This window comes from Monodelphis domestica, chromosome 1, assembly GCF_027887165.1.
Source record: "Monodelphis domestica isolate mMonDom1 chromosome 1, mMonDom1.pri, whole genome shotgun sequence".
NCBI classification, from domain to species: domain Eukaryota; kingdom Metazoa; phylum Chordata; class Mammalia; order Didelphimorphia; family Didelphidae; genus Monodelphis; species Monodelphis domestica.
Window position 1 is genome coordinate 469087354 of NC_077227.1, and position 14850 is coordinate 469102203.

A 14850-nucleotide genomic window follows, 5' to 3' on the forward strand; every position below is an offset into this window, starting at 1 on the left:
GCCCCAGAGCAGAGCTCTGGGCTCTATGGGAGGCCAGAGGAGGGGGAAGGGCAGGAATGGTGCGCAAATAACCCAGGAGGATTCAACGACAGACACACTCCATGCTGCTTTGCTGATTTTGCTGCTGCTGTTCAATCAGCCTTTGAAGCCTGAGAGATCAGTATTGTGCTGAAGAAAAAGAATTTCCAAGGACAGACAGAATGCACTGAAGCATTTCAGTTTTGTGTTGCACGTTTGCCAAAAATGGACGCAATGCTAGCTAATACAAGTTAGTGTGGGTTTCAAAAATAATGTTTATTATGGAATTAACCCAACATCAACTCCTCTGGGACTATCCCAGGGTCTTATTACATGCTCAGGACGTGCTACGTTCAGGATGTGCGCGTGAGGACAGAGTTGTAACAAAATCCACAAGTCGGACACAAAAGCTATCTTTGTCACTGGCACACACCTGCACTGCCAGGGACAGATGCCCAAGTGCCCAGGTCCCCCCACTGCCACCAACCAGCCCCTCCCTGTAAGATCTAATGGACAAGAGGGCAGCTCTCCTCAGTACCCAAACCCAGAATATCCAGATAAAAATGTTTTAAACCCCTGGGTTCCCAAGTTGCCAAAATGACCAAAGGAAACACTGGCCAGTTTCACCAAGCCAAATGGAGGAAAATATTTGGGGGAGGGGAAGAAATGAAAGCAGGCTTTTGGGAGCAAGGGAATAAATTCCTAAGAACAAGGGATAGGATCTGAGAGTTGAAAGGAACCTTGAAAGACATATAACTCAAACCCCTCATTTTGCTGAGGCCCAGAAAGGGGCAATGACTTACTTTAAAGTCAAGTAACACGGATAGTAAGTGGCAGACCTGGGATTGCAACCCAGGCCTGTTGACTCCAAATTCAGTGCTCTTGCAACAAACTCCAGAAAGTTTCCAAGGACTTGTGAATCTTTTGTATATTCATAAGACTTCCTGCCAATGAATCATAAAAGTGTTAGCATGGAGCATATCCAAAGGTGATGGTTAAACCTACTAAGTAAGCCTTTCTAGGGAAGTAAAAAGCAATTCTAATTCTTACTAGTTGAGGAAAGGGTTATAATAACCAATCCTGTTCAAATTTATATTATATTTATCTGTGTGCTACTTGTAGTCTAGCTTTTCTCATAAACTCAAATCCCCACCTCCTGCAAAGACACATTTAACAAGCACCTACTGGGTGACTGATTAAACTCCCATACTAAACTGTAAGCCCTTCAAGAGCAGATAATATAGTTTATTTGTTATCTTCCCTGACTACCACACATAGTAGGCACTTCACAAAAGTTAGATGAAAAAAGGAATGAAGAGCTAACTGGAAATATGAACCCATATCTCCAATCTAATTCATCAGAGGGTTAATTATGGTGAGTGACAGTCTTGGCAACAAGGAATACTTATACTAGACTGATGAATGAGAGTGGTGCCAATTTAAAAGCCAGGAAGGCAAGGGCTATGGACAGATTTTACTACCATTATCCCAGAACACAAAACAAGTTACCTTTTTAAAATATATCTATCCATCCAGGCCCAGAGGTCTTGCCAATGGGCAGATCCACACTTTTCCCTTCTGTTAGAATAATGCTGCCAAACACTGGTCCATCAAATGGCTCTATCAGGTTAGGAACCAGCCATTTTTTATCTAAGTCATGCCTACTCTAGGCAGAGGTTGGTTACTTTGCTGGAAATCCCTCTGAAAGTAGAGTTCTTGGGAATAAAACGAATAATCATGATTTTTTAGAAACATAAAAATCTATATGCTATTGAGTTATCATGAAGGAAGTTAATTGCCTCCAAATACATTGACCAGGCAGGCCAATAGAGAAAAATTGAATGAGTCTCCATCATAGATTCCCTCAACCTAACGAAAGGAATCTATCACAGAACAGAATACCCAATCAGACAACTTTGGTCATTTGTCATCGCTGTCTTTCATTGGGGAAAGGGAGAAGGGGTGGGAAATAAATTCCAGAGCCAGCAGGAAAGAGGCAAAAGAAAGGAACCTGAAAACAGTCCTGCTATTTCCGATCTTAGTGACTTCACACTCTCCTCCTCCAAAGACTATGGCACATTTAACAAGCACCTACTGGGTGACTCTGGTCATTTCTTGACCTATCCACGAATGCTTCTTCGCAATACAAATTGTAAGCTGGGAAAAAACCTCACTTAAGAGTTGATTTGCAACAAGACCACAAAGGAGATGAACACACATGAAATTCAAGCCTTGGCTACTTGTGGTCATTAAGATTATGTTGTATATTCTCATAAACTCAATGCTACTTTGCCAGAATGTCACTCAGTTTTACTTTGTTTTCCATCTGTTTCTGTGGGCCAACCAAGCAGTGCCTTCTGCTTCAGTCTTTTCCAGAGGTGACTTCAGTGGGCAACTTAAAATCTCTTACCTGTGTATGGAACACAGCTGGCCAGAACCACCAACCTGATTATAGACTGCCTCACTCTATTATGCCACAGACTGGGGCTCTTACAACAACCTCATGTTTCTCCTCTCTCTAATCCATCTTCCCCACAGCATCCCAAGTGATTTTGCTAAAGCACAGGTCTGACAATGCCCTATCCTGTGCAATAAACTCCATGGCTCCTCCATTTTATCTCGGATCAAATAAAAGCCCTTCCTTTGCATGTAAAGCCCCTCACAACTTGGCTACTTCCTACCTTCTAGCCTTACTATAGAGTCCTTTCTTTCAGGCACTCTCTACACACAAACTGACTTGCTGGTTGTTCCTCACATACAGTGTTCTATTTTCCTGTCTTCATGCTTTTGCACAGGCATCCCTCTTATAAAATCCCAAGATTCCTTCCAAGCACAACTCATATACCACCTCCTATTGGAGGCTTCTCCTGATCTCTTCTTCCTAGCTGCCAGCTGTTGGTGCCTCTCCTCCCTCCACTCCAAAAATCTTGTGTGTGTGTGTGTGTGTGTGTGTGTGTGTGTGTGTGTGTGTGTGTGTGTGTGTGTGTATTAGGTCTAAATGTTGTTTCTCTCTGAGAGGATATAACCTCCTCAAGAACTATTTCATTTGTCTTTGTATCCAAGTATGGTGTCTGCAGCATAGTAGGTGCTTTTTTTTAACCCTCGCCTTCTATCTTAGAATTGATACTAAGTATTGATTCCAAAGCAGACTGATAAAGACTAGGCAACTGAGGTAAAGTGACTTGCCCAGGGTCACACAGCTAGGGAGTGTCAGGCCAGATTTAAACCTAAGACCCCTGTCTCCATGCCTGACTCTCCATCTACAGAGCATCCTCAATGACCCATAGGTACATAATGCTTGTTTGATTGGTTATAATGTTGGCCAAAGTCTCACCTTGCAATTAATTAGAAAGTCCATGACGTATGTGTGATTCTAACATTGTCATAATAGCACCCTAATATGGTGGCCATTCTTCTAAATTGCAAAGAGATGACAATAACCACCCACATTTCTATAGTACTTTTTAAAAAATAACTAAAACATGGGTTTTCAGGGTATTAGTGGCAATCAGGGCTTAGTGACTTGCCTAGGGTCACACAGCTAAGGAGTATCTGAGGCCAGATATGAACCCAGGTCTTTCCAATTCCAAGCCTGACCCTCCATCCACTGAGCCACCTAACTGCACCTATTTCTATAGTACTTTGAGATTGGTAATGTGTTTTCTTCATAGGATCACAGATTGAGGGATGGAAAAAATTTCTAGTTCAAGTTATTTTACAGATGAGGAAAATGAAGCCCAGAGAAACAGTTATTTGCCCAAAGTGTCAGAGATAGTAAGTTGTAGTACTGACTTTTGAACTTACTACTCTGACCCCAAATCTGACACTCCCTTTTTTTTTTTAAACCCATACTTTCTATCTTGGAATCATTCCAAGGCAGATAAGCGGTAAGGGCTAGGCAATGGGGGTCAAGTGACTTGCCCAGGGTCACACCTGGGAAGTGTCTGAGGACATATTTGAACCCAGGACCTTCTGTCTCTAGGCCTGGCTCTCAATCCACTGAGCCACCCTGGGACACTCCTCTTACACCACTCTGCCCCTCCTAGAGGTAGGAATGTAAAACAAGCTCTATTTTACAGGAAAGGAAACAATGATTTGTTCAAATCACACAACTGAGTATCAGAGCTGAGATTTCAAACTGAGGCCCCTGACTCCAAATTCAACACTTTCCAATGAATGGGGGAATTAAAAAACACTGTGCTAGATTGTAAACTCATTCTTAAGCAGAAATAAGAGCCAGAAATACACACTGATGAAATGTGGGATGCTTCCAAAATTCCTGGAGAGGACTCAGAACAGCCTTCAGGCCAGTTGCTCAGTTGGCCTGATTTAGGGAAAGAACACTAGATTTCAGGTCAGAAGACCCAGCCATGCTACTTACTACCTATGTCACATAGGACAAGATTCTCATTGCCTTCTGGGACTCTGTTTCCTCAAGTATACATGTTTGAAATGAGGGACTTGGATTAAGTCTCTTCCAGCTATAAATCGCGTGATCCCTAGATCCTTTTCTTTCCTCTTCTTTCCAATAAGGAGGGAAGGGGCACTCTGTAATTGCAGGCTTCTCCTTCCCTTTCTTTCCCTAAGCTGGCTTAGTTTGGTAGCAGGAAGGGTTGTGTGGCCAGGGGGAGGGGCAGGGAACCATTCTAAGAAGGGCTAGTATCTAGAGAACTCTAATGGGGCAGAGAGAAAGCCTGTCTCTGGAACAGCCAGGAGAAAAAAATCCTACTAGAAACAAAACAAAAACTGCAAACTGCCCAATCAAGAGCTTGTCCTCCATTCACAAAATAGAAAAACACCCTTAGTAGTGTTTTTCCTTTACCCTCAAAAGAATGAACCAAGTTTGATACTTCTGGTCTTTCCTTTCAGGCTTTACTATTTAGAGCAAGCCTAGGTACCGAAAGAGGTTTTGAACTGGTTGCTCGGCATTTCCCATCCATTATAGTCAACATCACAGTTTTAAAGCCTTCAGGACTGGAAACCATTTCCTATAATGGGAGCCTAAAGGTTTTTTGATACATGTAATGTAGCACCAATTAATTTTCCTACTTAAACCTCTCATAGTAAAGGAGCATTTAAAAATCTGTTCCCCAAGCTGTCAGCTGTATGGCATTCACCACACAACACACCCCAGCAACCACTTTATTCCAAAAGCTATTTATTGCAGAGACAAAAATCTTATTGAAATAAAATAGGACAAGCCTCCCATTCACTCATGAGGCTTTGTATTCTGAATGTTTGTACAACAGCAGAGTATTCTTACTCAGCAGATACTGCACTTTCTAGTTGTTTGTAAAACTATCTAAATAGACCCCAAATGCAGATTTTAGAGGATCTTCACATTCAGAGTATCCCAGATATTAACAGGACTTTACCACTTCCCTTAAACATGGTATATTTAAACATAGGTATGAATCAACATAATTACCACTGACAAAAACATATCTTCGAAATAATGAGTAACAAAGCTGTAGAATTTAACAGACTAGAAGCAAACAAATTAATAGAAACAAACAAAGAAGCAGCACATTTGCTCTTGTCCCCATTCCACATATGCTTGGGGTTCCACTTCCTTAGCTTTTGCTTTCTTTCTTTTTTTTTTTAGGAATCACTGTAATCAATGAAGCACCGAATATTAAATTGGACAAAAGAGGCAACATGATCAGGCAATTCATATCTGGGACAAAAATGATCTGAAACTTTCAAACAAGCCACAAAGTACTAGGGTGTGAAGAAAAACCCAGAAAGCAGATGACTTGTAGTAGGACCTCGAGAAACTGACAAATTGTAAGGTTGGGTTTCATCAGGAACCAAAACATCCAAGACAAACATACCTTGAAATGCTAAAAAAAAAAAAGTTCATATACAGAAGATGCCCCCATGCCATAAACTTAAGCAAACTCTGACAATCTAAAACGGTCTTCCTGCTGTTGTAAGAATCTTGATTTTTATCAGCTGAGCTCCGGAGTTTAGAGGTGGAAGATTTTCTGACACCAGGGGATCAGAAGTTTCTTCCCCTAGATGGAACCTCATCATAGGATCTATGAAACAGAGTGGTGTAGAGTGGTAGAAAGAGTCCCAGGCTAGATTTTACAAAACTTGGGCTCCAGTCCTGGCACTACCTGATAGGTAGCCCTGAGCCTCAGTTTTCTCATCTGTCAAGTGAGAGTCAACTGATATAGTCCCTTTCAACTAGATGTTCTATGGTCTGTGTTTTAATAACATGCCCTACATTTTATGACCCTTAAACATTCTGCATTCTGTTATTATAACACATATTCTAGGACCTTTTCTTGCTTTAGCATTCTATGATTCAAAGAGCAATTTTTCTTAACCACTCAAAAACTCTTTGGGAATATGACAGGAACCCGGTACAAGGGACTGGGGATGGAGGAAATGGATTTCATTAAAGTGTCTTTCAACCTGCAAAACTGGGTATTTAACCACATGACAGGCTCAAACACCATAAATGAAATATAACTCATCTAAAAGCAGGAAAATGGTTTAAAGATGACTGACTTGGGACAAATGAGAAATAGAAACTTTCAAGCTTGTGCATTTTTACTAGCACTGCGAAACACTGAGCAAAAGCCCAACTTTTGGCTCATTCAGTTACAAGGAAATACACTGAAACTTTATTTCTAGGGATGGAACCTGCCATCTGTAGAGTTGGTGTCATACCTCAGCCTACAATATCTCCACAAGTCTTCCTGTAATCAATACTTCCAGGGTGCAAAGAATCATGATGTTAACAAGCTCCCTTTCTTGCTCATGTCTTATGGACAGATTGTAGTTACAAACTACCAGTATCAGCACCAAACATGTACAGAACCTTAGGAGTTTATAAAGCACTTTGATATATATTACGTTACCCAACTCCACTATCAATCACCCCCATGAAAGAAGTCAAAACTGTGCTCAGTTTTTCAGATAAGGACACTGAGGCTCAGAGTTATGGAACGATTCATTCATTCTTTCAATATAGCTCCTAAGTGGCAGAATCGGTACTTGAGGCTGGGTCTTCTTACTGCAAGTCCAGTTCTTTTACCACCTTGATACCCTACTGTTTGGACACTACTACCACCATCAGAGATCCACAGAACTTTGTAGTGTTCTAAGCTGCTCATATAAACAGGAGTTAAGATTATTATTCCCCATTTGAAAGGTGGGGAAACTAGGATCAGGTGTGTATTAAGAGACCTTGGATTTAGGTTATCTGCAAGGGGGCCCATGAAAACAGCTATTTAATCATTACTGGAAGCCCAGGGTGTGCTAGGTGAGGCCCAAAGTATATATAAAATACTCTCTGAGCTGCTAAGGAGCCGCCATTCTAAATCACGTGAAACTGGATCTAAAGAAGGCAAATCCTTGCTCTTGAGAGTCTTGGTGCCTGGCCCCTGTGACTGACTGAGACAACTGTTTCCTGAATGAAATAAACCAGTGCATTCCAATGGAATGCAGGCAATCATCAGGCAATGAGATGCATCTGGGAGTAAAAGCCACTGGCCTAAGGCAGGCCCCAAGCACGAGGCTACCCCCTCTATTTCCCTCCCTAGGGGACTTCTCTGCCACAGCCCAGGCCCCTAAAATCTTGGCTCTTCCTCAGCCATCTCCCTTCCCCACAGCTCCAGTATACACACACTTAGTGCAGTAGTGAAGACTACTTTATCACAACACAAGGAGATCTTGGGATATATATATATATATATATGTGTAAGGTCTGGACAAAAGGAATTAAAAATACCCTTAAAATTTTTTTTCAAAAAGAAATCTAATTTCTTCATTCCAACTTGGGGTAAGCTAACACATAAATTGGGCCCTTACAGTCAATCTAAGTCTGCTCCCAAATTCCTCCTTAATCTAGCCTCATACGGGCAGTAACCATCAACATCATGGCTGATATCTGTCTGTTTGGCAAGGCAATTTCGGTACATTGTCTCACTTGATCCTTGCAATCACACTGAGGCAAGCAGTACAAGTATTATTAACCCCCTTTTACAAAGGAGTAAACTGAGGTTCAGAAAGTGTTTAAGTGACTTACTTGTCCATGGTCATATGAAACAAGATTTGAATCCAAGTTTCTCTGGGTGAAAACAATGATCTTATACCACACCACACTACCTCTACAAGAACTAGTCTTTTTTTTTTTTTTGAGGTGGGGGTTGGGCTGAATGTTTATGACGGAGTTCCAGGCTAAAATCGCACTCCTTGCAGCTTCCTCCCATCACCCCCACCCCCATTCAGGAATTTCTTTGAATTCTGTGTGTAGAATTTCATTGAACCATACTTCCAGTAGCCTGGGCACCCAGATCCTGAGATGCCGTTGCTTTTAGCCCTTAATGGCCAAATGTTAACACTTACTCATTGACTCTAGCTTTGAAGTTTCCTCATGCTTTCTCAATCCAGTTTTTCTAAAAGCTTCAGGTTTCTTCAGAAACCCTTTACCTTCTGTTCCTTGTCTTTTTTAAAACATTAGCATTACAAGAGTTTGGGCACAGTGGTCACAATTCTGGCTTTTCTTTAATCTTCTCAATTAATTTCTTCTGTTTTCCCTTTCAGATGGGCCCAGATTAAGAGATTTTATTTGTGACTTGCATTTTTATTTCTTCCCTTAGCAGGGGGGAGGGGAAGGGTGGCTCAATAGATTGAGAGCCAGGTTTAGAGGCAGTGATCTGGCCTCTGACACTGCCTAGCTGTGTGACCTTGGGCAAGTCATTTAACCCCCATTACACAGCCCTCACCCCTCCTCTGCCTTGGAATCAATACACAGAACTCTGATTCTAAGAGGTAAAGTAAGGGTTTAAAAACAAAAGAGCTGTTTTCCACATCCAGAGAAAGAACTGTGGGAGCAAAAAACACAGTAGAAAGACATTTCCTTGATCACATGGGTAGATGGGGATACGGATACGGTAGGGGATGTTGATTCTAAGCGATTCCCCCCCAGTGCAAACATCAACAACATGGAAATGGGTCTTGATCAATGACACATGTAAAACCCAATGGAATTGCTCATTGGCTATGGGAAGGGGCAGGGAGGAGGGAAGGAAAAGAACATGAATCATGTAACCATGGAAAAATATTCTAAATTAATTAAATGAAAAATGAAAAATAAAAATAATAAAACACAAAAGAGGAAATGGGATGAGAGGGGCCCTCATCATTGGTGTCCCTCTCTAAGGATTTTATTTTTTTTTAATGAAGAGCAAGAGCTCAAGCTAAGTACTTCCAACCCCTCTCCCCTCCCCAAGTATGCACCAGGTCACTGAATAAATGAATTTTATAGCTGGAAGGGAGGGATCTTAAAACAGAGAATGATGGAATCAAGAGGGATTTCGGAAAATAAAGAGAATTTGAGCTTTAAGTATCTAAGCCAACAGGGCCTTACAAATTATCAAAATGCATAAGAAAATGAATTGGCAAACAAGTCATCTGCAGGCAGCCTTCACCACTCCCTCATCCCACCACCATCTACCTGAAAAGAGGAAGAGACTCAGCCATTTGAGGTTATGGACTTTCACAGGTGCAGGAAGCCTCACCCTGAACAGTTACTTTTGAAAAAAGGTACAAGTATTTCTGAAACTCTGCCAAAGTCCACAGCTCTCAAGAACAAAGCAAGAGGGACTGTCACAGAGATCCATCTCAACTAATTTACTGGGGGGCAGGGGGGGTTGAGGGGGGCCTGGAAATGAGTTAAAGGACAAAGAAAACAAAAATTTCCTAGTGGAATTATAGAAAGAGGACCTAGAGAATGCCTAATTGATGAAGGCAGTGATAATACGAGAGAAAGTCATGACTTGTGAACTATTTACAAATTAAAATATCACCAAGATATGATTGGCTTCAGACTCAAAGAATCAAATATGACTTGGAGATCATTAGTTTAACCCTTTCTTTCTAAAGACAATGGCAGAGTATAAGCCCCTTGAAAATAGGGACTGTTTCATTTTTTTTTTGCCTTTGTATCCCCAACACCTAGCACAGTGTATGGACACCTAAAAGGTATTTAATAAATGCTAACTGACATTGATTATAGAGAGAGGACATGGGACCCAGAGCAAGGAAGTGATTTGCTTGATATAAATTACATCTTTGAGCAGGTAGGTGGCTCAGCACACAGAAAGCCAAGCCAGGAGTCAGCAGGTCCTAGATTCAGATCTGACCCCTGACACTTCCTAGCTGTGTGACCCTAGGCAAGTCACTTAACCCTGACTGCCCAGACTTTACCACTCTTCCACCTTGGAAATTATACTCAGAATCAATTTTAAGACAGAAAGTAAAGGCTTAAAAATAAATAAATTGTATCCATATTAACTTTCATTCAAAGGAGTTTAACAACTGACAAAATGAAAGAATTTTAGCTTATGAACTTACCAATGCTAGGACACCAAGGAAAGAATGAGAGGAAGGCTCCTATGTAAGTACTTGCTAAGGCCATGTTCCCCTATGTGACTGTGTGCATGCCAAGGATCATGGGTAAAGAGCAATAGATTTGGAGCCAGAGGATCCGCTCTGCTCCTTCCTGTGTGACCTGGGACAAGTCCTTTAAGTTCTCTAGGCCTCAGATTCTTCATCTATAAAATGGGTGAGCTGAACTAGGTGATCTCTAAGGTCCCTTCCAGCTCAAGAGCCTATGAAAATGGATTTTTCAATGAGATCTGGTAATGTAAGAAACAGAGAGAAAAGTAACTTGCAGACTTTCAAAATGCTAACTAATCCACCTGTGGGGTCTGAAAGTTAGTTCTAAGCCCCCCAAAAAATAAAAATTCCCTAATGGAATTGTTTAAAGATGATCCAATTCTATTTAGAATGAAGTTGTCAATTCAAAAGCAACGAAGATGCTGTGTGAGCCACACACACATCTGCAACCATTATGGCTGTGGAACATCACTGTGTTAGGGGGGTTGGGGAGGGAGGAAAAGAGTAAGTAGAAAAGGACTTCAAATTGAGGGAAACCTAAAGTGGCTATCTATACCTGGATCTCCTCTCCAGAATGGCATCCACCTTTGTTTTATATGGTAGTTTCTCTGAACCCACCTTCTATTGGAAATGCTAAGTTTGAATTCATGTCCTCCTTAGACTCTGGCAACAACCAAAAAAGGATAAAGCAACAACACAATGCAACAGCAGAGTATGTTGCATTTTAATCCAAGCCAGCCCCAGGAAATAGCCCCACACATTTCAGTCTGGAAAAACATATTTGCATTTTTTTTTTAATTGGCCATGGAAAGAGTTCAAATCCCAGTAGAAACACACGGCACAGAAACATTTGTGTAAGTCCAGTACAGCTGAAGACAACCGCTCCAGCAAATATTTCCATAACTCCTAATGGGAAGACGGCATGAAATTTACATTAGAGCTGCTCTTTAAAGTAATAATTCGCAAGTGCTCATCAAATTGCCTCAAGTTTGCAAGTAGACAATTTGGGATGGTTCAATTTCTCTCTCAAATGAGGCCTTTATTAGGTTCTACCGTGTTTCTCCCCCCCCCCCCCAAACCACATGCTTTTTCCATTGGGAGACATGGAATTAACTTCCCAAATAGGAACAGGTTTTCCTTTTCTTCCTCCCACCTACAAAGCCTAGGTTCCTCAATAGAAACTGGGTTTTGATGAGACAGATAATTCAGAATCATGCAAATTGAGGAGCAAAATATTATTGTGCCACTTTCTAAGAGGGTTTCAAGATTTCCAAGAGGTAGTGTCCCTTGGTAGCTATGGAAAATTGCTATCATTTGATTATATAAGAGATGCACCTTCCAGGCTAAGTTTCTTTATTTTAAAGTTTGTATTGTTATTTTTAAAATTGCAATATTTCCATGACCTTTCCCCTCCCTAGACTGTGGGCTCCTAAAGGGCAGGGGCTAAGTCACCCCCCATGATTCTGATTGAGCCCAGGGCTAAACAACCAGTAAGCACTTAAATTAATTTTCTTTGTTGACTTGTGGGTTTTCTTTCATGGTTGATGGATTACCAACAAGGTAGTAACACTCTAATGTATTTTTGTGCATTCTTAAAGAGTTATAATCTGCACACAAGTAGTTAGGCCTCTAACACCTTGGGACTATATTTAACAATTCCTAAATACCACTTCTACAAAGGTTTCACCCCAGATTAGCATTTAAAGATAACATCCAAACCCAAATGACTCTTTGAATAATCAATGGAAAATTCAACTATGAAAAACAATGTTTCCCCCACCCCGTGCCATCCAATTTCATTCCGAGTTTTATATTTTACCCAGTACTCAGAGAATCTGCCACTTACTGGATCTCCAACACACTTCATCAACTTCTGTCCACCAATATTTTCAGTGGCCTTCAAGGGGGCAAAAGGCATTCTCTGAGGTGCACCTTTTTCCTGGGTCTGACCCCATCTTATTGTTGAACACTAAAAACAAAGTAAAGCAGAAAACCAAATCTAGAGGGCTGGTTGCTAAAAAAAAAAACAAAAGTTGGTTTTACATAGATACATGGGACTAGTACCACAAGTTGAAGCAACAGACAACATGATCTCCACCCACTCACTCCTTTCCCCACCTAAGACTCCCTTGTCTCTCAGTGCTATAACTGCAAGGAGCTGGAAGCATTAACAACAAGAAGAACAACAAGAACAAAGGATTTAAAAGTTTATACCACGTGGGTGAGGTTTTCCCACCCTCTCCATCCCACTCCTTTATTCTTTCTGAAAAAAAAATGATTTTCATCTATCTGATAGGATACAACAGGAATGGGTATTCTACACCAGTGCATCCCAGCATTCAGGGATGGGTGAATTTTAGAAAATTAAATGGAGATGGAGATGTCAGATCATTGCATTTATTCTAGAGCAACTGTGGATACAAGGGAAATACAAGATCACATTACAGAATAGGGCAGAAAACCAAATCAATTCTTCTTGACCCAAATACATGAAACACACAAATGTTGCTATGACTCCTGTTTTATCTTTCTATGCTCAACACTGCCTTTGCTGTGGAGGGGAGGGGAGGCAGTCAAGAAACAATACAAGTGCTCTTTAGGCTGTCATATCAAGCCTCCCAAAGGAGCTCTGGTAGAGAAAGGCATCCATGAAAATATCCCACATGTTCCTATAGCACTCCCCCTACTAAGGTCCAAAAAAAAGTTTAGCATTTATCCTATTTTCTTTTTTTCTTTTTTGTAACCCTTTCTTTCTGACTTATAATCAACACTAAGTATCAGCTCCAAAGCAAAAGAGCATTATGGGCTTGGCAATTGGGGTTAAGTGACTTGCTCAGGATCACACAGCTAGGAAGTATCTGAAGACACATTTGAACCCAGGATCCTCCCATCTCCAGGACTGGTGCTCTATCCACTGAGCCACCTAGCTGCCCCCCACCCCCACCCCATTCATTTCATTTTGCTTTTTTTTTTAATCTTATTTTATTAGTTAATTTAGAATATTTTCCCATGGTTATAAGATTCATATTCTTTCCCTCCCACACCCCATTCATTTAATCAATGAATAATCAATCAACAAGTATTTATTAAATGCCTGCCAGGCACTATGCTAGTTTCTAAGATGGGAATATAAGTACAAAGAATGAAATGATTCCTACTCACAAGAAGTTCACATTCCAATTTAGGAGATAAGCACATATATAAGGAAATAGAATATAAATATAAAGTGAACACAAATGAAAAAGTAGTTAAATTGAAGATGGTTTGGGGGAGGCACTAACAGTATTTTAAAATCTTAAGTATTTTTAAAATAATGGTTTTAGTGAAGATGGCTTAAAGCAGACAACCTCCACCCCAATCCTTGTAATTCCAGCTCACATACCCATGGATGGCATATTCCTCATTCTTTTCCCTGCCCTCTCCCCTCAAAAAAAAAAAAAAGATTTTACCAATGTACCACAATTTTTCATGTTCTTGCATCTATATCAGGGCCACCAAAACCACAGGGTTCCTGACTTAACATAATATATCTTAAAGAAAAAAGCCAAAGGAACAGAAAGGACCAGTGCCTACTACCCAATCAATATTGAAGATTCAATTATTTTATCCATTCTGAAAAAAGAGCAAATAGATAGTGGCTATAATTTAGCTCACTGATTGTAATAGCTATTATCTCAGGTTATAATTTGTGTGTGTATGTGTATACATATAATATTAACATATATACACATATATTAATTAAATTAAATTTTAATTTAAATAATTTAATATAAATAAACAAAATAATTTTATAATTTAAATAAACATAAATATTGCTGGGAATGGATCTTTGAAGTAGCACAATTCTTTCCAACATGAACCTTGGCAAACAAACGGTCTGACATGAAGCCAATTTATGAGAATTATTAATCCAGTCATTAAATTATCTTAATTTTTAAAGATGTTCTTAATTCTTATACTTACATTGTCTAACTAAAACAGCTTCCATAAACAAAGTAAATGAAATGTCTAAGATCATACACTAAAAATGTTAAGCACCTTATTATGGGTCGATGTTTTTTTTCCAATAGATTCCCCCACTAACTGGCATGATAGTAGCCACAGCCAGGATTTTAGGATGCAACAAAGTATTTCTCATTGCTGAAATGAGAGAACTAGAACTGTTTGTTGAAAAGCTGGAGGATATTTTGAGTCTAGGATGGTCAGTTTCACTTTTTTTCTTTTCCGCTGGGAGTTTCACTTTCTGTTATTCAGGCTTTAGTGGATTTCAGGAAGAGAACTGAATGTTTACTAATACTGAAACTTATTTACAAGATTGCTTCCTTAGCATGTGTGAGCTGATTTCAGAACTCCATAAAGCAGTTAGCTTCACATTTCAAAGGTGACTTTTTAATATCTGAAAACCTTGAAATCTAT

General features: G+C 40.1%; 1 protein-coding gene across 11 annotated transcripts in view; it reads right to left on the bottom strand.

The window, feature by feature from the left end:
• Positions 1-14850, bottom strand: part of BRD3 (bromodomain containing 3) — a 56410-nt gene that overhangs the window by 38115 nt on the left and 3445 nt on the right. For 3 of the 11 annotated variants that reach the window (XM_016426695.2, XM_007475254.3, XM_016426682.2), the window contains exons 2-3: positions 12281-12403; positions 822-962 (exon numbers count right to left, since the gene is read on the bottom strand). The exons of 3 other annotated variants lie outside the window; for them this stretch is intronic. The gene's annotated coding sequence lies outside the window, so the exon portion shown is untranslated. Of the gene's footprint in view, positions 1-821; positions 963-12280; positions 12449-14850 lie in introns of all 11 variants that reach the window. 5 more of the 11 variants (XM_056812670.1, XM_016426696.2, XM_016426690.2 and 2 more) reach the window with 4 other exon arrangements.